Source organism: Aotus nancymaae, unplaced genomic scaffold, assembly GCF_030222135.1.
Source record: "Aotus nancymaae isolate 86718 unplaced genomic scaffold, 86718_ANA_hifiasm-v0.15.2.pri h1tg000022l_1, whole genome shotgun sequence".
In the NCBI taxonomy this organism is placed as follows: domain Eukaryota; kingdom Metazoa; phylum Chordata; class Mammalia; order Primates; family Aotidae; genus Aotus; species Aotus nancymaae.
This window is the reverse complement of record NW_026988435.1, coordinates 13,552,892-13,577,303: the sequence shown is the minus strand read 5'-3', so window position 1 is coordinate 13,577,303 and position 24,412 is coordinate 13,552,892.

Below are 24,412 nucleotides of genomic sequence, written 5' to 3'. Positions count from 1 at the left end.
GGGAAGAGAAGAAGGAAAATATACCTGAGTTTACAGAAAATCTTTAGGTTTTAAGCAAGTAATTTCTGGAAGGATAAACAATTATAAAAAAAGAAAGCAGCAAAGTCAGAAATTGTGAATAAAATACTTATATTACAATGTTCTTGATTCCCAGTTCAGCCCATAATCATTTCTTTCTGGGGTACCAGTCATGGACCAGCAGAACTTGGCTCAGAGCCAACGCTGTTGTTTAATGAGTTTTGATATACAACTCATCTAGCATTTGTAAGTATGGAAAGTGTAGGAAGACCTTATTAAGTAAAATACTCATAGGAAATTCTTGGAAATTAAAAGAAAAAGGATTCTGCAAGGATGCTCATTGAAGAACTAATTGTTGTATCCATTAAGAAATGGAAATGGGAGATTTGAGAAAAGGGAGTTTTCTATAATTCCTTTCGTCAGTTTTGTTTGGATTTTTACAGGAATAAGTCATAATTCTTAAATTTAAAAATTAATAAAGCTTTTTCAAAGCTAAAAATGGATTAAATTTTCATTTGCATATTGTTTAGTCAGTAACTTTGTCAAGGCTATAGGACTAATTAGTTGATTAGGTGACGAATGGTCCCCTACCCTGAAGTTCATTTGTAAAAGAGATTGAAGACAGTTGAGCATGAGAATAAATCAGATAGGTCATACATTTTCTTCAAGTTGGTATTTTTTTTTAGTGAAGACAGGGTAGAATATTTGAAGTTTTTCATTCTCCACTTTTCTTGCCTCCTTTCCAGTTATAACTGGGTATTCTCTGTTAAAAATTTCATGTAACACTTGTTGAAATACAGCTAACCAGGATCTATTTACAGATACTCTTTTTCTGTAACACAGATCTACATTTTAAATAAATGTCTTTTAGGACAGGTATTGGCAAATTTTGTGTCTGTAAAGGGCCAGATAATAGATATTTTAGCCTTTGTGTGTCAGAAGGACCCTATTTCAGATCCTCAACTCTGTATCTGTAGCACAAAAGCAGCTATAGATAACATAAAATGGGCATGGCTTTGTTCCAATAAAACTTTAAAAAAAAAAACAAACAAAAAGAGATGTCAGAGTAGATTTGGCCTATGGACAGAAGTTTTCCTTCCCTTGCTATAGAAGATTCTTTTCAAATGGGCTTAGAATATATTTTGAGGATGTGCAATTTTATATATAATAATTCAGTTAAGTGCAACTCACACAGTTGTTTCAGAGCAGGAAGATTGAAGAGGTGTCTTCTTCCCTTTCACAAGGACAGTTTTACATCAGGACCTGGAAAACTTAATTGCATGTGTAATCATGTAATTAAAGAGTTTAGTATACTAACTGTCAGCACTGAGCTATTACTACCATGGCTGGCCGTTTTGATGAAATGTCAATGGTGGAGTATCTCATGATTAAATGACCCTGACAACGCTGATGATAAAATGTCAGTGAAAAGATGCTGTCTGGAGAAATGTTCCTACAATAAAATGTTGCATAACAAGATGTTCTTATGATGAAATGGTCAAGAGAATGTCACCAGAACAAATGAACACACACATATACACACACACACCAAGAAATTACATGGCAGCTTTGCTGCCTAACTACTTTTAATATAATTTATATTGATAGAAAGCCTTTTTAGTTTTAAAATCAGAGACTGCTAGTACATTTAAATGGTGAAAAGTTTGTTTTTTGTTTTTTTTTTTTCTGGGACACTGCCAGTGGCTCCTTTCATCTCTGTGACTTCATATCCTGCAGAATGTTGTGGAGCAGGCGATCCTGGCATCTCTGAGTCAAGAGAGCTAGTTCAATCACCTGCTTTGCGTTCCCCACCTCTCCCACCTCCTTCCCAGTTGGAACAGTAAGTTCTCTATGAAAGCTTCTGCAATTGATGACAAGAAGAAGAGTTCTCAGGGAAAGCAGCTGAGCTTTAATGCGAGTAAAACGGTTCCAAATGTAAAACACATTTGAAAATCTAAATGTGTGCCCCCAAAACCACATCAATAGAACCTTTAATGATCTTCAGAACCAGCCTTTTCTCTTCCTGTCAGTAGGAAGATTGTTTCAAATCTGTTTGTGACTGAAGCACTTTTGATTGTGACAGTCTTCTCATTCATGGGCTAAACATGGTGTCCCACTGGAAGTGCCATCTAGGTTCACAGCAATACAGTATGATATGAAAGTATAAACAGAAGTCAGAAGTGCATTTCTCTTCTGAGATAACAAGTGCAACTAGATTTTTCATACCACCTATTATGCCATGAAAAATAAAAGGGAAAGAAAAATAAGACCTACTCTATGTCAGCTGCCTGGTTCATAGGAATGAAACTTACCAGGTCAATATGGAGCCCTTTAAATGACTTCTGTATGGATAGAATATCAATCCTTGTTCTGGGCCAATCATTAAAATTTTTCATAAGATAAATGCAAAGATTTAACATCAGTATGGACTTCTTTCTGCTTTTTGTTGGTTGGCCAATCATAATTGATAAAAAAATGGATTGCTTCTTAACCTGGCTTCATTTTCCTCTTTTGCTTTGAGTCCCAGCCTAAAAATAAGGGCTCAGCCATAGATAATGATGGGGCTCCCCAACATTAAGACTTAAGATTCTTATAACTCTGTTTCTCATAGTAATGAGCTCACTGGATAAAATAACAGTAGTTTTCTTATAGATAGATATGCTCCACCCTCATTATAGAACTATTTTCAAAAGCCAAGGATATCGAAAGTTATAAGGGTAATGTCAGCCCTCATGATTAAATCATGAGGCACATGAGTTTTTCGTTTAAATTTGATGTTCTCATGATCTCAATATTTTTCATGCAAATCTTGTTATTTCTGCATCCTTTCACACTCCAGCTTAAATTGCTTGTCAATCGCCGTGCTTTCCTTGAGTGCAGCACTTCTGAGCTTCTCCAATACAATTTTATACGTCTATTTATATCTACTTCTTTAGTATATTTTCCTTTAAAGAAGACATTGATACAGCATTCCAAATCACATTTAATGAAGTCTTTTGAATTGGAAACAGTAACTTTGGAGGCCAGCGGAGATGAGGCAAGAGGATTGGTTTGGCCAGAAGGTAGGTGTGGGGAAGAACTGTAGGTTAAGACAGGAAGAAGCCCTTTTATACTTTAATATTTATAGAATTTTAAAACACATTTTAGCTAGAGTGCTTACATTAGGGTTGATTGGAGCAAGGGCAAAGCTGTAGTCTAGCAAAGAAAAACACCATAAATAGGAATATCATTATAAGGTTAGTTAACGAAAAAAAGACATTTGAAAGCACCCTCACAAAATAACCCTTGAAATCTCACATTGTTAAAGGGATTTCAGTTTTTCAGAATCTATAAGCCCACAATTTAAAATTTTTAAAACAAATGTTCTTTCTCTTTGTGTGTATGTTTGTGTGTGTGTGTGTGTATGTGTATGTGTTTGTGAGTACTACTTCTAAGCACTATAATATTTTCAAATACCATCATCTGCTTTGACCTTAGAAATATAAGAGAAAAAGACCAGAGACAAATAGGCTTCAGTCATGTCACTCTCCTTTCCCAAATTTTACCAGATTTATACCATGAAGATCTATTCTTGTACAGCAAGTCTTAGTCCCTTGTTGCCTCTCTGCCCCCAGCACTCCATCTTATTCACTCATACAGTGTAACATTTCACCATGTATCTTGTAAAATCAGCTACTGTGCTTGCACAGGGCTGGAATGTCATTGGTATAACAAGACATGCAATAATGTGCACTCATGTAGTTGAAGACATTTCTAATTGATTATACATTTATTTGCCACACCACTATTCTCCCTGGAATATTGCTTAAGAAAAAAGTGTTTGAATAATCACATACCGTTTTAGGGATTCCTGATGTTTGCTAATGAATATACTACAAAGCTTTATTTTTCAAATGTGTTCTCAAATGTGTAACCTACTTGCTTTTTCCATGCATTTTTATATTCCGGAGGATCCTCTAGTGACAGAGCATTTTCAATCATTACTTCTCTTTGGTGGAATCAATTACCTCCTGATAGATTCTCTTTACAAGTTTAAAATTGCATTTAAAAACTCATCTCTTTTCTGAATTCTAATTGGATGTACTTTGAACTCTACATTCGTTTACTGAATATTTGTTTATGAATATTTCTATGATTTAAAGGGCTCACTACCAAATTTCTGGGCTGAATGCAATCTTTAAATTATAATATGTGATTCCTTTGAGAAACTGCATTACTAAACAAAGATTTTATCTACTCCCAAAGGAAAGACCAAAAGCATAATATTGACAAAGTAAAAAAGTTAGGAAGTAATCATGTACTTGAAACATATTTTATTCTGTCTATGTGATTTGTTTAAAGTCACATTTGAGGAGATAAAAAATAGAATTGCCTATGATTATCTCCTTACATGCAGAATCATATATAGAGGGTCATTTATATTTTTTATGTACAAAGTAGTCTATTAGCTTTACAATAGTCATTATTTATGAAATTCATCAATCTGTAATATAATCAAGAGGTGAGAAGCTTAGACATATCTCTAAATAATTATACAATGTGTTAACATTGACTACTGTCATATTTAAACCACTTTATTTATATTTTGTTATTTTTTTACAGTAACCAAATTAGATGGAAAATTTCGGTCCCATTTTGCAGTGAAGATTATAAGAAAAATACAGTTAAAGTTACCTGTTTGAACTTACAAAATTAACAGAAGAACTGAGGTTTAAATTTAGATATCACTTATTCCAAACCTATTCCTCTTCTTTCTAAGTGGTGCCCTGTCTCTCAAAGTAGATGGTAAAAGATTCTTGATTTAAAACATGTGTAGGTTTACCTGTAGAAGAATTTAGGGGATCTATACTTAGAGCCATTTCTTTCATTTGAAAATAAATCTTACTGCTAACTTAACTGATTTCTTTAGTCTCCATTATGAGACATTGAATAGAAAATGGATAGAGGGAAGGCATTGATGTTAAATACAGATCTGGCAACTTCTCTTCTCTTAAAATTACATAGAAGACACACAGGCAATGGTCATGATGCATAATGCAAGTTTTTATTCCCTCCTCCAGCACTTTGGAGAATTTAGTGCTTTTACCAATACTGGTGAAATCCAAAAGCAGAAAACAAACAGTAAAACATCTGACCCCAGCTCCATCTGATTTTAGGCAAATGCAAGACCAATCTTTTAAGCCAGGGTCACAAACAAAATTTTAACCTTAGTTTATTTATGTATTTATGTATTTATGTATTTATTTTGAGACAGGGTCTCACTCTGTCACCCAGGCTGGGATGCAGTTGCACAATCTTGGTTCACTGCAACCTCCACCTCGTAGGTTCAAGAGAGTCTCATGCCTCAGCCTCTTGAATAGCTGGGATTACAGATGAATACCACACCTATCTAATTTTTGTATTTTAAGTAGAGACAGAGTTTAGCCATGTTGGCCAGGTTGGTTTTGAACTCCTGGCCTCAAGTGATCCACCCACCTTGGCCTCCCAAAGTGTTGGGATTATAGGTGTGAGCCACTGTACCCGGCCATGTAGTCTTAATTTTCTTTTCTGGCCAGCATCTTTAAAAACATGAATTTGAATGTTGTTAGAATTTCAAATGTTTGCTTCAATCATAGGCTTTATCACACACTGCTGTCTTACTCCAAACTTGCTTCATTCGTTTATATCGACTTCTTGGCCCATGAAGACATCTGAGTTTGCAACTCTTGCTCTAACATGTCATGTAAAGAAAGGCTCTTTTCTATATATACTCTGGTTCTATTCATGGTTCTCACATAGTATGCAACAGTGTGGGGATTAGGGTAAGATGATTTAACATTGGGCACTACAACTAATTAAGATAAATACTAGTTTAATGCAATATTTAAAACAATTAAGCCCACAAATTTATGAAGACTAAAATAAAGACATTATCTACTCCTGGCTCTGCTATCCAAACTACCCTTTGGAGACTATATTTTTATACTAAAAGCCTTGACTCCAAGGTCTTCCTTCTTACTCGGTTAGTTTCTATTGACTTACCTCCTCCTCTGAAAAATGTAGGGAGTAGCAACCAATCCTGATGAAAAGAGAAGAACTCAAACAGCAAATCCACATAGCTTTATTCAGAGTAGGAGTCTACATTCAGTATGCCTCAAAGAAGCCCTCTGTGTAGTTGATAATTTTAAAACAACAATAGCTAACATTTATTGAACACTATATTTGGGTGCTGTGGCAGGCACCTACTTATTTTACTAATTCCTACCAACAATCTTATGTGGTATATATTGCTATGATCTCAGTTTCCACATGATCCTAAGTCACCTACCTAAGCTAAAGCATGGTAGAGTAAGGGATTAAATTAGGACATTATAATCATAGGACACATAATTTTAGAGATTACTAAAACTGACCTGTAGTCATAAATAGAAGGCTAATTGATTTTAGCTCAAGAAGTGGGAAAGTGATTTGCTCAAAGAATTTGTTATGCACAATTGGTTATTTCCATGAGATAATATTTGGAGATTTTTAGCCAATGCTTTTATTTCTTTTATATTATTATTATTTTGAAATTACATTATAGATCTGCACTGAAACTACAGAAATTTATTGCCAAAAGTGGACAAAATGTATAGTCACGGACAAAACAAAGTCATTTTTTAATTTTAAATTTGAAGACTGATTTGTAAATTTTCAGCACAGACTGTAAACTTGAAAGCTCCCCAATTTTTAATTTTTATGGTAAGATATTTGATTTAAAAAAGCAGTCATTTTTATTTCCAAAGGTTTGGCTTTATCAAGAGCCACACAGCCTAGAAGACCCGGATCTGGTACAGCATAAATTAGAGCAAGGAGAACTCCAGGGTGACATAAGAGCTCCCAAGGAGATGAGGATCTGATCAGCAAGAGTAAGAGGGAAATTGAAAAGCATGGAATTAGAGTTAGATGTGCTGGCTTCGTGTGTGTAGTAAAACAGGAAGCATTGCAGAGAAGCCCTACATTCAACATGGTGCCTGAGAAGTAGAAAAGCACCTACTGAGAGCCTGAGAGAAGTGTCATGTGGTACTGGTATTGTATGTCTCCTCATTGTGCAGGGAAAGTAGCTAAGATTGTTTCAGTGGATGTATTTGGAATGAAGAGGATAGAGAGTGAATGTATCTGAAAAGCCTTGACAGGACCTCAGGCACCCTCAGTGAATGAACAGGGATCAACCACAAACAGCAGAGACCATGAAAGGTAGAGATGATCACAACTTGCAGCACTCTTCCATTTCTTCTCCCCACCTAGCTGTTGCTCCATGTCATGAAGCTATGTCTAACTTCCCTGGAGCCAGAACCACCCAAGGAGAAGGGAAGACCAAGAGGGAAGGAGAAAATACTGAATTGTGATTGTGATTGCACAGTGAACTCAGAGATTGACATTAAATTGGAAGTATTTGTGTTTAATCTTGAATTTGCAAGACTGAAATTTTCTTTATTACCCAAATGAGAAACACTTAGAATAATAATGGAAGGTCCACCTCTGCGTAGCTGAGTTTTGTAACTGTAAAACTTACAACAGCTATAGGAAAATATCTTAACTATGTTATGGTACTATAAGCTTCAGTTATCTGGAAAATTAACAGGTGGAACACCATCCTATCACTATAGTAGAAAGCCAGAGCATCATTTTATGTACAAAATACAAATTAAATTTAGTTACCCGTCCATGAATAGAATAAGAGGTATACCTTGAACATTCTAAACATTTTAATGTAACTCTCATGTGTATTTTATGACTGTTACATGTTCGTATTTAGAGATACCAGATTCTACCAAAACCAGTAAGAAAAGAGTAAGATCTTTTTAGGTTCAGATGTTAGTTCTGACCTACTATTTTTCCCAGTATTTTTAAGGCAATCAAATAGTTTGATAATTTTTGCTGCTACATCCATATTAATTTTCTATATTTAATCCAAAAAAGACCACCTATGGTACATTTACTAGGACTTTATATATTTCTCATTCTAGAATAAGCCCATATTTTAATTGTAAGTAGCACACTGAAAATCAGCAGTGGGAGAATGAAGAAATTGGAGTCAATACAGGATCTGGTAGAGAGAAGAGAAACCACTCTTATGGATTGTTCTTTCAGATCCTAAGCAATTGTGAATGTCACGACACTAGACTTTGAACTTCTTTTAGCTACATGCTCAAGGTGAAATGATTTTCATGTATATAAGGGTACATGCTTCTGGGATTCATGATAATGGCTAGAGAAACATCAAATATTCTGATAAATCAAGGGGAGAAAATTGAAAATTTTAAGAAGCTTCAAAAATAAAAGTTCAAAAAAAAAAATACTATGCCTTGGCAAAGATATTTCAGACTTTAAGTTTATTTTGTCTATCAGGATAACTTTTTCCAATATGTTAAGGAAAAGTTAAGCCTAGGGTGGTATGATAGGAAATCTACAAACATTAAAATTCAGCAAAAACTTTCTCTTTTCTGAAATCAAGATAAACTACTTTAGCAAACATTAGCTACCATAAACTAAGGATCCTCCTAAACCACACATTTCTTTTAATAATTATTTGGTAATTTTAAAAGTTAAATTATATAATTTCTTAGTTTGAATTAACCAACATATTATTTTAACTCAGAGCAGTAAAGAAAAACATCCCCTTTCTCTATATTTGGAAACATCACCTGTTATCTGATAGAATAATTATTGTTGTTTTGGTTTCTAGATTAAAAGCAAATGACAGGGAGAATGCAAGAAGGGATTGCTGGGAAGAAGGCCAGAGGAAATTGGAGTTAGAAATGTAAAATGTATGCAAGAGTTTGTCTAAGGAGAATCAAAGCTACTATGTTTGGAAAAGGTTGAAATTTCATTATTTTGCAAGAGTTACGTTAACAACTGCAAAAGCTTTAGGAATTCCAGGTAATCAAGAGTCTTAGAAGCTCACTGAGCCAGCATGCTTCTTCCCATGAGTGCTGCCTCTATAAAGCAAATTTTTCATTTTCACATTAATAGCATGGTTGAGAAGCTCTTGCTAGAGTAGCTTCTGGGGGAATGGAATTTGTCTGAAGAAGAAATAAGCCTGGAAAAGCTACAGAAGCCATAACTAAAGGCTGAAATTTACTTCCCTACCAGGCCTTCTTTTTTTTGAGTGAGGAAGCTCTGGTTTTGAAATCTTGGTGTGTTTTTGCCAATCTAGGATTGCTTAAAATTATTGGGGATCAGAAAGAAAAGGATTTGAAAACATATCTTGTCAGCAGATTTTATTTTTTTAATTAAATAAGATTTTTAAAGAGACAGAAAAAAAGATGACTTTTGTCTCTTTGGCTTTCACTGAGCAGTTGTATTTATGATAAATCTGTAGCCCCCATACATTCTGTATTCTATTACTTTGCTAGTTACTGACTGAAGCCCAGTGTAAAGTGATTGCTGCTCTCTCTCTCCATTTCCACCTCTTAACTCTGTTCCTTGATCACTGTTCTCCCACCTTCATACATTTTCTCCCTGATGTCTTTTCTCATACACTGTTTCAAGTATAGATTTCCCTAGTGGAGTAATATAGCATGGTCTAAAAACAAAACAGAGCAGAATTCTATATTGATGTAGATGGCCCAAGTGATGTAGTGAGATTTTTAAAAAGAAAACCCAAAATCCAAAAGGAAAGAAAATAAAAGAAAGCAAATGGGAAATCAAAGAAGATTTAAAACCAAAATGCAACTTGATTTTCCTCAGACTTGCAGCTCATTATAGGTCTGACCATTTTACTTCAGAAATATGTAGAGGAAGGTTTATAATCAGAACAGTATTTAGTTTTACAAAGTTAATAACATTTCCCTGGATGATTGGAAGATTATTAAATTTGATCACTTTCACTTTCTATTTCTCACCTGATACGTTGTACTATGTTGAACTGTATCAACACATGTAAATATGTGAAGGTGTATATAAAGATTTAACATATTGTATTGAAATTTCTGAAGTTTGCGTAAGTTAAATTAATGCACTGTATACTGTTTTGTAGTTTACTTCTTTTTAAGACATTTAAGTCAAAGTAATATGTTGCAGTTAATAAACAAAAAATAGTATTGAAATCTTATTTCACAAAATGGTATTAAGTCTCAGAATTAGAATTTTATATTCCTGCTCTGCCCCTTCTTACTCTCTGCTGTGCTCCCTAGTCCCATCGCTTTCAAATCTTTTCACATTTTTTCTGTGTATTGTGTTCATCATGGTTTCATAGATGCATACCTGGTAAGGTGAATAACACAATCAATTTAGTTAACAAATTCACCACCTCACAGTTATCACTCTTGTGTATGTGGTCAGAGCACTTAAGATCTACTCTCTCAGCAAATTTCAAGCATATAATATGGTATTGTTAACTAGAATCACCATGCTTCAGGTTATAGGATAATGATTCCCAGAACTTCTTCATCCTATAACCAGAAGCTGAAAGTTTGACCAACAATTTTACCTCATCTCTTAGCCCTTGGAAAACACTATCATACTCTGTTTCTATTAGTTTGACATTTTAGATTCCACAAATAAATGAGATTGAATAGTATTTGTCTTTCTCTGTCTGGCTTATTTCACTTAATACAATGCACTTCATGTTTATCCATGTTGTCACAAATGACAAGGTTTCCTTCTTCTTTATGGCTGAATAATATTTCATCTGTTATTTTATCTATTATTCAACCATAAAAATATATATAATTTTGTGTGCACATACATACATAACACATTTTCTTTATCTATTCATTCATCAATGGACACAGGTTGTATGTATGTCTTAGCTATTGTAAATAATTCTGCAATGAATATGGAGTAAAGATAGTTCTTTGAGATACTGATTTTGTTTTCTTTGGATATAGACCAAGTGGGATGATTCCTGGACAATATTGTAGTTCTATTTTTAATTTTTTGAGGAAACTGCATACTGTTTTCCATAACGGCTATACCAATTTATGTGGCCATTTGTCTGTCTTCTTTGAAAAAATATCTATTCAGGTTCTTTTTCAATGTTTTAATTAGGCAACTACTATTATTATATTTTCCTATTAAGTTGTAAGAGTTTCTTATATATTTTGGATATTAACCCATTATCAGATAAATAGTTTGCAAATATTTTCTCCCATTGTGTAGTTGCCTCATTTTTATTGTCTTATTCCCTTTGCTGTGCAGAAGTTTTTATGTCTGCCATGGTTTCACATGTTTATTTTTGCTTTTGTTGCTTGGGCTTTTAGTGTCATATCCAAAACATCATTGCCAGGGACAATATCAAGGAATTTTCCTTCTACAATTTCTTTTAGTAGTTTTCCAATTTCAGGCGCTATATTTAAGTCTTTAATTCATTTCAAGTTTATTTTTGGGACTTAGGTGTAAGATAGGGGTTCAAGTTCATACTTTTGCAAGAAAATACAGTCTTCTATATGTTATTTATTAAAAAGACTATTCTTTCTGTATTGTGTATTCTTGGCACATTTATTGGAGATTAGTAGGGTTTATATCTAGGCTCTCTATTCTGTTGCATTGGTCTGTATGTTTGTTTTTAATGCCAGTACCACACTGCTTTGATTACTATACTTTGAAATACAGTTTAGAACTAGGAAGCATGGTGCCTCCAGATTTGTTCTTCTATCTTAAGATTGCTTTGGCTTTTCAGGGTATTCTGTGGTTTCATGAGAATCTTAGAATTGTTTTTTCTATTTCTGTAAAAATGCTGTTGAATTTTTGATAGGTATTGCATTGAATCTATAGATTGCTTTGGGTAGTATGGGCATTTTAATTGTATCAATTATTTTGATCCATAAACATGAGATATCTGTCCATTTACTTGTGAATTCAATTTATTTCATCATCTTATAGATTTCATAATACCGGTCTTTCATTTGCTAAATTTATTCATAAATATTTTATTGCTTTTATTTTATTTTTTATTTTTTTGAGACGGAGTTTCGTTCTTGTTACCCAGGCTGGAGTGCAATGGAGCGATCTCGGCTCACCGCAACCTCCGTCTCCTGGGTTCAGGCAATTCTCCTGCCTCAGCCTCCTGAGTAGCTGGGATTACAGGCACGTGCCACCATGCCCAGCTAATTTTTTGTATTTTTTTTTTTTTTTTTGAGAAGGCGTTTCGCTCTTGTTACCCAGGCTGGAGCGCAATGGCGCGATCTCGGCTCACCGCAACCTCCGCCTCCTGGGTTCAGGCAATTCTCCTGCCTCAGTCTCCTGAGTAGCTGGGATTACAGGCATGCGCCACCATGCCCAGCTAATTTTTTGTATTTTAGTAGAGACGGGGTTTCACCATGTTGACCAGGATGGTCTTGATCTCTTGACCTCGTGATCCACCCACCTCAGCCTCCCAAAATGCTTACAGGCGTGAGCCACTGAGCTCGGCCCGTTTTTATAATATTTTAAATGATATTTTATTTTATCCTTTTTCAGATAGTTCCTTGTTAAAATCAGAAGCAACTGTATTTGCATGTTGTTTTTGTATGCTAAAACTTTAATGAATTATTTTTAACAGTTTCTTTTTTTTTTTTTTTGATGGTGTACTTAAGGTTTTCTAAATGTACAGTCATGTACCTGTAAACAGAGACAATTTTATTTCCTCTTTTCTGATTTGTGTGCTTTTAATTTCTTTTTCTTTTTTTCTTTTTTTTCTTTTTTTTTTTTTGAGATGGAGTTTCACTGTTGTTACCCAGGCTGGAGTGCAATGGCGCGGTCTCAGCTCATCACAACCTCCGCCTCCTGGGTTCCAGCAATTCTCCTGCCTCAGCCTCCCGAGTAGCTGGGACTACAGGCGCGCACCACCATGCCCAGCTAATTTTTGTATTTTTAGTAGAGACAGGGTTTCACCATGTTGACCAGGATGGTTTCGATCTCTTGACCTCGTGATACACCCGCCTCGGCCTCCCAAAGTGCTGGGATTATAGGTGTGAGCCACCGCGCCCGGCCCATAATTTCTTTTTCTTGCCTAATTGCTCTGGTTAGGAGTTCCAGTAGTTTGTTGAATAGAAGTGGTGAGAGTAGACATCCTTGTCTTGTTTCTGAGCTTGGAGGGAAAGTCTTCAGCTTTTATTGAAGTATGTTGTTAGCTACAGGCTTGTCATTTATGGAGCATATTATTTTGAGGTACATTCTTTCTATATGCAATTTTTGTGTGTGTGTATTCTCATCAACATAGATTTATAGTTATTGTTTTATACATTAACTTTGTTTTTAACTTTTACTTTAGGATTTGATAATACATGTTTAGGTTTGTTACATAGGTAAACATGTCATGGGGGTTTGTCAGATATATTATTTCATACCCAGTTATTAAGCCTCAATAGTATCTTATCTGCTCTTTCCCTTCCTTAACCCTCCCACTTCAAGTAGAACCCAGTGTCTGTTGTTTCATTCTTTGTGTTCAAAAGTTCTTAGCATTTAGCTCCCACTTATAAGTGGGAATATGAGGTATTTAGTTTTCTGTTCCTGAGTTAGTTTGCTACAGATAATTGCCTCAAGTTCCATCCATGTTCCTGAAAAGGACATGAGCTTGTTCTTTTTTATGGCTCCATAGTATTCCATGGTGTAGATGTACCACATTTTTGTTATTCAGTCTGTCACTGATGGGCATTTAGGTTAATTCAATATTTGCTATTGTGAATAGTGATGCAATGAACATTTGCGTGCATGTGTTTTTATGGTAGAATGATTTATAAACCTCTGGGTGCATCCCAGTAATGGGATAGCTGGGTCAAATGGTAATTCTGCTTTTAGCTTTTTGAGGAATTGCCGTAATGCTTTCCACATCTCTATGCAATTTGTGGAGAGGGTTTATTATAAAATTATGTTACATTTTGTAAAACTTTTTTTGAATCTGTTAAGATGATTACATGATTTTTATCATTTAGTCTGTTGATTTGGTTTCATATTTATAAATTTGTGTATGATGAACTAGCCTTACATCCAAGAGGAAAATGCCACTTACTTATGGTGGATGGTACATTTGATGTGCTCTTAAGTTGAGTTTGTTAATATTTTGTTGTCAAATTTTACATCGATGTTTATCAGGGATATCGGCCCGTAATTTTCTTTCCTTGTATTGTTCCTATCTATCTTTGATATCAGAATAATAGTGGCCTTAAAATAAGTTTTGAAGTGTTCCTTTTTCTTTAATGTTTTGGAAGAGTTCAAGAAGTATTAGTGTTAATTGTTTAAATGTTGAGCTTTTCTTTGTTGAGAGGAGTTTGATTTCTCTTTTGATTTCTTCTTGATTTATTGATTGTTCAGGAATATGTTAATTTCAAAATATTTGTACATTTTCCAATTTTTTTCCTGTATTGATTTATAGCTTTATATCATTATGTTCAGAAAAAATCTTTTATATAATTTAATATCCTTGAATTTGTTAAGACTTGTTTTTTGACCTAACATGTGATAGATCATGGAGAATGTGCCCTGAGTGCTTGAGAAGAAGGTGTATTCTGCTGCTGTAGGATGGGATGCTCTAAATGGATCCATTTAGTCTGTGGTGTTATTCAAATCAACTATTTCTTTACTTAATTTCTATTATGAGTGAAATATTAAAGTTCCTTACTGTTATTGTATTGCTATTTATTTCTCCTTTCTGTTTTGTTATCATTTTGCTTTATATATTTAGTTGCTCCAATGTTGAGTATAACATTTACCAGACATTTATTTTGGCATAAACGTTTACAGTTCTTGTATCTTCTTGATAAGGTTCTTGTGACCATATTTGACTTAAAGTTTATTTCGTCTGCTGTAAGTATAGCCACCTGTGCTGTCTTTTGGTTACCATTTGCCTAAAATATCTTTTTGTATCCTTCCATTTTAGCCTGTTGTCCTTAAAGCCAAAGTGAGTCTCTTGTACACAATATATAATTGGAGATTTTTTTCTTCAATCTATTTAGTCACTCAGTGTCTTTTAACTGGTGAATTTAATCCATCTATGTCTAAAGTAATTCTAATAGGTAAGGATTTACTATTGCCATTTTCCTGTTTTCTGATGGTTTTGTTGTTCCTCTGTTCCTTTTCCCTCTTTTGCTGTCTCTATTGAAATTTGATGGGTTTTTTTTTTTTTTTTTGGTGATACATTTTTATTCCTTTCTTTTGTTCTTTTTTTGTATCTCCTTAATTTTTTTTTCTTTTGAAAAAACCATGAGGCTTATATAAAAAATCTTATAACTGTTTTAGGCTGATAACAACTTTAATTTTAAAAACTCCATACTTTACTTCTTACATTTTAGGTTATTGATGTTATGATTTACATCTATTTATTGTGTATTCATTATGATATTATTATAATTGTAGGTTTCTTAATTCTATTGTCTTTTAACTTTTTTTTTTTTTTTTGAGACGGAGTTTCGCTCTTGATACCCAGGCTGGAGCGCAATGGCGCGATCTCGGCTCACGGCAATCTCCGCCTCCTGGGTTCAGGCAATTCTCCTGCCTCAGCCTCCTGAGTAGCTGGGATTACAGGCACGCGCCACCGTGCCCAGCTAATTTTTTGTATTAGTAGAGACGGGGTTTCACCATGTTGACCAGGATGGTCTCGATCTCTTGACCTCGTGATCCACCCGCCTCGGCCTCCCAAAGTGCTGGGATTACAGGCTTGAGCCACCGCACCCGGCCGTCGTCTTTTAACTTTTATACTAGAGTTGAAAGTGTTTAGGTACCATTATTATAGTATTAGAGAATTTTGAATTTGAATCGATATTTAATTTTACCAGTGAATTTCATATATTAACATGGTGTTATAATGTAAATTACATCCTTTCAGCTTGAAGAACTCACTTTAACATTTCTTGTAAGGCAGGTCTAATACTGATGATCTCCCTCAGCTAAAAGGGTCCCTTTAGTTGGTGAGGGGGTTCTTCAAATTTTATTGTTATTTCTCAGCACATATGTATACATTTATACATAAATGCAAATATCACCTAAAATAGTAGTGCGGGGGCTAACAAAAATCAAATGTCTACTATGTTTGCACAAAATACTCTTACAAACACTGTTGCATTTAGGGAAGCTTCACTGTGTACTTGATGAAATATAGGCTTTGAAGTTAACAGCCGTGGCTCTGAGTTCCAGCACTGTCAACTATGAGCTGTGTTACCTTAAAAAAATTACTTAACTCCTCAAATTAAATACTTCCCAGTTTCCTTACTTTTACAGTGAAGATTACAATACCTATCTTGCAAGGAAGGTATTACATGAGATAATATGGGCAAAGTGATTAGTACATACTGCTACTTCCACTAACATTAATACTATACAGAAGAAGTTCAGAACATACCACCCCAAAATACGGTTCTCTGGCATCTTGATTGCTTTGAGTTAAAAACACTGAAAACCAACAATAGATTCAGGAAAGGGTGCTCTAACCTAACTTAAAGCAGGAGATGAGATTCTCATGTGGACGATGTCCTCCCAGCAACTGGAGGCAGAAAGGCCAAAGGCATTCTTTTTACCAGAGATGACAAATTGAAGCCAAGAGAAGTCGGTACCAGCAAACCCTGTTAAACAAACCCTTATTTTCCTAGTCACTTCTACATGATGAACTATCCTAGTCCAACTCCCCTCACCTTGTCATGTTTTTACACTTTGTATACAAGTGTTCAACTCTAAGTGCTTCTTTGGGCCTCCATCTCTTTGAGAGGGCTCTTGTGTCATGCAAAATGTATAGTAAATAAATTTTTATGTTTTTCTCCTGTTAATCTGTCTTATGTTAGTTTAATCCAAAACTGTAAGAGTATAGGTAGAATTTTGCTTCCTCTGCACTATCATTCTACTGCTATTGTTACTATAACACCTACTACTACTACATTTTATAAGCAAAGAAACTAAGGGCTTAGACAGGTTAAGAAATTTAATGAAGATCATATTTCTGGTAAGTGGAGGAACAGGGATTTAAAAATGGATGTGACTGACTCTAAAACCTTCCCAGTATCTCATACACTCTCTATGAGAAGCAAACAAAGCCATCCATATCATTTTAGACCTTTTGATTTGCAACATTATATCAACCATCCACTGACCTCAGTAAGTTGTCTCAAAATGGACAAGCTTACACTGTGTTTAGGAAACCAATCACTGTCAGATTTGGATCACAAGGGTAGAAAATTTCTTGTTGCAAACTTTACTAGCATGTTTATCTCTGGTTTTTCAGTGAGCAAGTGTAGGACCAATTAACAATAATAAAAAAAAAAGACATGGCTGGGCGCGGTGGCTCACACCTGTAATCCCAGCACTTTGGGAGGCTGAGGTGGGTGGATCACAAGGTCAAGAGATCGAGACCATCCTGACCAACATGGTGAAACCTGTCTCTATTAAAAATACAAAAATTAGCTGGGCGTGGTGGTGCACGCCTGTAGTCCCAGCTACTGGGGTGGCTAAGGCAGGAGAACTGCTTGAACCCAGGAGACGGAGGTTGCAGTGAGCCGAGATCGCGCCTCTGCACTCCAGACTGGCGCCTGGCGAAGGAACAAGACTCTGTCTCAAAAAAAAAAAAAAAAAAAGACACATGCTTTTTTATTGTGTCCTAGATATTATATTTTGGGTCTTGCTTAAATCTTGTGTTTGAGCAGGCTTCCTGTGATACCATGCTGGTGTGCAAAGTGGGACTCATTACTGCCAGGTGGAGAAAGAAGTCCAGATTCCTTTCTGTTGCACTCTTGGGGATAATGACTTGTAACTACTGGATGGGGGTAAGCACAGGCTGCTCCTTAGCCTATGCTGACACTGCTGAGGGTGGTAAGGGGAGGATCTCCTTGTTAGGAATCCTCACGTAGCCTGTGCTGACACTAAGGTGGTGGGAGAGACTTGTTACTCCTGGAAAGTGGTGAAAGTCTAGGCTTCTCACTCAGCTTCCTCTGACACCGTTTAGTGGAGAGGAGGAGGAGGCCCCTCGCTACCTCAGATTGGAGGTGGGAGTACAAATTCCTCTATGTTCTCCATTGATAACATGAAGTGAAGAGGCTGTTTAACGTCCAGGCAGAGATGTAGGTCCTGGCTCTCACACCGGCCTGGCAGGGGTGGGAGCTTCATTGCAGCTGACTGAGGATTTAACTTTGGGCTCTCCACTTGGCCTTTGCTGATCTGAGTGGGAGCTGGGCTGTGGTTTTTTACATATTGGTTGGCGAGAGTCAGCTAATGTCTAAAAATTTCATCTTGTTACGCTTCCCTTCTCTAGTGCATTGTCTAGAGGCAACAGGCTTTTGTTGGTTTTGTCGTATGGTTTTAGATGTGCACCCACTGGTATTTCTGGATATCTGCTTCTCCAGCATCCTGCCTGGGCTATATGAGTCCAAAAGGAAATATGATGAACTGCCTGCTATGTCATTCCTCAGGTCCTGAAATTCCCAGCTGATCTACATTTTTTCTCTCTTTCCTCATACTCTTATGTTTTCATTTGTTTGTTTGTTTTGTTTTTTTGAGATGGAGTCTCGCTCTGTCACCCCGGCTGGAGTACAGTGGTGGGATCTTGGATCACTGTAACCTCCACCTCCCAGGTTCAAGCAATTCTCCTGCTTCAGCCTCCTGAGTAGTTGGGATTACAGGCACGCACCACCAGGCCTGGCCAATTTTTGTATTTTTGGTAGAGACGGGGTTTCACCATGTTGGTCAGGCTGGTCTCGAACTCCTGACCTCGTGATCCGCTGCCTCGCCTTTCAAAGTGCTGTGTTTTTTTTTTTTAAATACTGTGATCTCTGAAAATTTGAGGCAGTTCTCCTTTAATTTAGAAAGCTTATTTTGCCAATGTTGAGGACGCACACGTGTGACACAGCTTCAAAAAGTCCTGATTACATGTGCCCAAGTTGTTCAGGACACAGCTTGCTTTTACACATGTTAGGGAGACATGAGACATCGATCAACATATGTAAGAAGTGCATTGATTTCATCCAGAAAGGTGGGGACAACTCGAAGCAGGGAGGAGCCTTTTAGGTCACAGGTAAGTGAGAGACAAATTCTCACACTCTTTTGAGTTTCTGATAAGCCTTTCCAAAAAAGGCAATCAGACTATGCATCTATCTTGGTGAGCAGAGGGATGACTTTGAAGAGAATGGGAGGCAGGTTTGCCCTGAACAGTTCTCAGCTTGACTTTTCCCTGTAGCTTAGTAATTTTGGGGCCCTGAAATTTTCCTTTCACAATACATAATGTTCAGGGTTTCATATTTCTTAATAAGAGCAATAAAGAGAAGTGGATCTACAACATCTCATCTGGAACTGGAAGTCCTGAACCGACTTTCAAGTGTTCTGTTTTTCACTGAACCCAATAAACAAATTGAGTTATTTTACTCAAAGAATTGTATAAAAACATATGAACACAGAATTTGTTCATGGACTTATGTTGCTACTTCTGAAACTCACACAGAACGCAACATAGCTAGATGATCCTGTATTGTGAGGCTAGGCAATACAATAGTTATATGGATGGTAGTTTTGAGCTATGGGGTAGCTTCTTGATAAGCAGCATTCACATCAACCCGAAATATGCTAGAAATGCAAATATCCACCCCCAACTAAAACCTACTGATTAAAGAACTCTGGAGGCTGGGACCCAGCAATCTGTTCTTAAACAAGCCCTCTAGTGATTTAGATATGGGCTAAAGTTTGAGAACCACTGAGCTATGGGAAAACTGGGAGGGTCCGTACAGTTTCATATGGTCTGCTGGTAGGAGAGTGCCCTAGAGCCCAGATACTCATATACTGTGCTTGTGTGGCCTTGTCCTGGAGGTATCTCATGCAGCACTTTTTTTCTCTTCCTTAATTTTGAAAATAAACCAGGGGAAAGAAAGCAATCATACACAGCACTGAAGTTACAAGTTACCTGCAGAGTCTTGGAGTGAATGAGCAACTCAAATCTACTTATTCTATATGAGAATTAATACAGTCTGAGTCTGCCTAACATTTAAGTTGCAGAAAAGGGAGAATGTTTAAGGACTCCTTGTGTTAAAAAAAAATGCTTAAAAGTCCACTACTGAAAATAATATATGTTGAATACATGCTTCAAGTTTCACTACTGAAATTATGTTGAAGGAATTGGCATCTTCCAGAATAAAGTAACACATAAAGCTGCCTTTTTCTTTGCACTAGGAGAGGCATACATTGAAAATGAATAGAGACCTAAGCCTCTGTTTGAAGAAGATCCAAGATCTGTGAAGAGGCCATACTGAGAGGGGAAGTTGATAGGAACTTAAGTGGGAGTCGGCCAAAGCAAAGTTGGCTGCTTTGCAAGTTTCTCTAACTTGCAGTACGTAGGGACTTCTATGGCAATGCTGTGGGTGCTCGTCAGTACATAACTAATTCTGACCCAGTTGGTTGTTTTCATCCTTTATTATTAGCAGCATTTATAGCATCGAACAAGAATCCTATGCTAAATTTCCTATGCTAAATTTGTAGGCAGAGGAACCTCTAGCTTTTAAGTATGATTATTTTCTCAGTGTTTTGGCAGAGTACAAACTACGCACCGTAAGGAACATTCTCTAACTCCGTTGAGCGTTATACTCATTATTATTATTACTATTTAAGGATATCACAATTCTAGATTGTCTTTTGACACCGTGGTTCATCATCATCTACTTTAAGGATCCTGTGATGTTTAAACATCTCTTGGCCCTCGGGGGCAGATAGAATCATAGCTCACTTGCTCCCCTAAAAGGCACAAAATCAAATTACACCAAAAGGCTCCTTAGAGTACAGCTCTTTGCCAATTAACTTGAATTATTTTCAGCCACTTTGGCACATTTCCTCTCCAGATGAAATGAAAATCTTTTAGTCTGCACCAGTGAAGGATTTCATATTTCTTAGTGCTTCCACATATACAGTATAATGAGAATAAAAGCTTCTCTGCCTCACAGATCTTTTTGTACAGTGCCATAATGCAGGGAAAATAACATCCATTTCTAACACATGAAGCCCACATATTTTCTAAAGAAACAGAGAAAGACATTAACATTACACAAGAAAACTATTTGCTCTTTGCTTTAAATTTCCAAATTTGAGGACACCAGAGAGTTCAGACTTCAAAACTACATACATCTGTGCTGAGACACAGACCCTCTAAGGTGCTTCATTATTGGCACTTAAAGCTGGTTTCATGAAACACCTGGTCTGAGTAAGCAATATGATCAGAGAGTGTCAGCAGGGCAGACAGATTTTAAATGGAAGATTGTTACTTACCCAAAAGCCATTTTGAAGCTAGAAACAGCATTATCAGCAAACCAGTAACAATAACTTAAGCATCCCCAAGTACATTATTAACACTTCTAGCCCTCTAAAGATTCGATAACTTCTTTATAAAAGTTCTTATGTCCCAAGAGAACATATTGTTCTCTGCATTTATCATTTTACAAAATTATTATTTTTCACCAATAGTTTTACTTTTATTATTCCCAGTCACCTTTTATTTTTGCTTCTGATAAGTGTTATTTCCTCTCTACCAGTGCCTGCAGCAGCCTGCACTGAAATCAGTACCCATTCCTCAGTATTTGTCCCTTTTCTCAATAGCACAGCCCTTCGGATTGAATCCCTTGCCTAAAGCATTAAGAACTGGGAGCGGTTGGCGGGGGGTGGAAATCACTACTCATTGCTTTGCTTGCAATTCTCATTTGGACTAGCGCTTGCAGAAATTGAACTGAACTTTCCGCACTGTTACTGCATCTGTAAGGTAATTGCCTAAACTTGTTGAGCCAATCGGAATTGCTGTTGTTGAGTTTTGCAAACGTGAAGAATCCGATGAAGCAATTTGTAAGCCATATGTGGTACATCGCTCTTTCTCCACTGAAAGTCATATTGCTGTCTATAGGATTTTGTGTGATCCTTATGAAACATCACACTCCAGGATTCTGTTTTAAAAGCTTCAAATATTAGTGTTTAAAAAGTCATTCTTATTTACGGGACCATTTTTGTTGCCAAATTCTTGTATTAAAAGAGGGTTAAAACTCTTCAGTAGTATTTTAATGTTTTGGATAACTTACAGGAAAAAAAATTACTTAAAGAGAGAGAACAGACACCCAAACCACACACACACATATGTTCTTGTAAAATAGGGGAAATTTTGTGTCATTTGATTGTGTTACATTTTGATCATAAAATTTGTGTTCAGTGCAGAGACATTCAAAAATGTCTCATTACTATTGCTTCCTGCATTGAATATATATATATATACATATTTTTTTCTTCTTCTTCTTCTTCTTTTTGAGATGGAGTTTTCCTCTTGTCACCCAGGCTGGAGTATAATGGCATGATTTTGGCTCACTGCAGCCTCCACCTCCTGGGTTCAATCGATTTTCCTGCCTCAGCCTCCTGAGTAGCTGGGATTACAGGCACCCACCACCACGGCCAGCTAGTTTTTGTATTTTTAGAAGAGGTGGGGTTTCACTATGTTGGCCAGGTTGGTCTCGAACTCCTGACCTCAAGTGATCCAACTGCTTTGGCCTCCCAGAGTGCTTGGATTACAGGCATGAGCCACCGCACCTGGCTAGAATGTTTAATATGTACATAAACACACACACACACACACACACACACACACACACACACACACACAGAAAGTGAGGGATTTATACCATCAGTAAAAGCACAGGGAACATAAAAGCCTTATCTGTTCTTTCATTTAGAGAAATAGTGAATGAAGAAATTGTAAATTTACTGGACCATATTCCTATCCCTGCTTGTTACAAAATTGGAAGTACTTCCTGACACTGCTCTGACCCAGTTGAATCCTCACTGAATGCTTAACTAACTAAATCATCCCCTTCATATTTTATGTCATGCAGGTCAGTAACTCTTCAAACAGAGAATTACTAAGAACTAGTCCAATTAAAAAAAATTTTTAAACACTTTTCTTTCTTGCAGATTAGTCGTTAAAAAGATAAAATAATCACCTCAAGTAACCATAATTCCACAGATCCTGTTATACATATTTACCTTGCCGTCTCATTCTTTCTCTTAAAAAGCCACATTATTTACAAATCCAAGAATAATGTATTGACTTGACCAAGAAATGCACTATATTGGGACTCAAAGCAGAGGCCTAGGAAATTTAAGTTAACTTAAGACTATGTAAGTGATTACATTTTACAAGAGAGTACAGGTTATGGCGTTAAGTGAAGGCTGTAAGTTTAAGAAACGTGAGAGTTCACAAGAAGCAGAGCAGGCTAGAGGACAGATAGAGCTGACACTGACTGCAGTACTATCCATGGCAAGCAGCTGAGGCATTTCAGTGCAATGTGGTAATTATAGTGATTAATGAAAATCATAAATGGTTGTGCAATACTGTACTTCTGCAATGTGCTATATAATCATGACTGATATGATAATTATTCCTGAGCCATGTGAAGGGAATAAAAATCTGGGATTTCAACAGGAACCATGTTCTTGTAGGAGGTAATAAAGATTATCAGAAAAATGGGAGGGAAATAACAATAGAAGTATATTACCTTAGATTGAGCACTATGATAATTAATAACCTCTTTGTACACAACATTATTCTACGTGCTAAGAGGATTTACACAACGCCAGCATTATGTAATATAGTACTATTTCTAATAGAATTGTAATGTAATAAATTGAATCAGAGTAACAAAGTTGCATTCCATTTATCCATGAATAAAATATGTGTATATGGACAGATGTTAAATATAGTTAATGAAAATACTCGCACACAAGCAGACATGCTGGTGAAGCAGATACTATTAAGATATGGAATGAGTTTTAAAAGGCAGTAAAGATTTACAGTAGAAGATAAAAATTGTTTTCAAATATGATGGATGTAACAGAGGCTACTGTGAGAATATGGAACATTCTGAGAAAAATCTTAAAAGTACTCAACAGAAAAAATTGGGTGGGAAACTCATATAAGAACTGAGTTAGGGAGAGCAGAAGTTGATAGGGGATTTGGAAATCTGGCCAGGAATTCTGATATAAAAATTCAGGAAATTAAAGGCTTTTCAGAGATTTGAGGAAAGAGGCATGCAGGCATGCTTACAGAGGATAAAGCTGCCCATCAGAATGCTCTGAATATGAGGACACAAAAAGTAATTAAGAGTGTAAAAAAATTGATATAGATTTCTTCTGCAAGATCACTTTATGTATAATTGGAAGATTCTCAGTCCTGGCTAACTAAGGAGATTTTAATACTAATTAGATTGTTGCAATGACAAGATCTTATTTTTTCACATAAACATCCTCCCCCCGCCCCATTGACTACAAAAATATTTTTTCTTTCACTTTATCGCAGCAGCTCATTTTGATTACACTCAGACCTCAGTGCATCACCTACACCTACCCAGCTAATCTAAGTAATTAAAGAAAAATGGTGCATGATGCATTTATAGTTAAGTAAAATGAATATAAATCTTGCACAACAGCTGGATTCCTATACTTGGCAACATGGCACAGTTTGAGA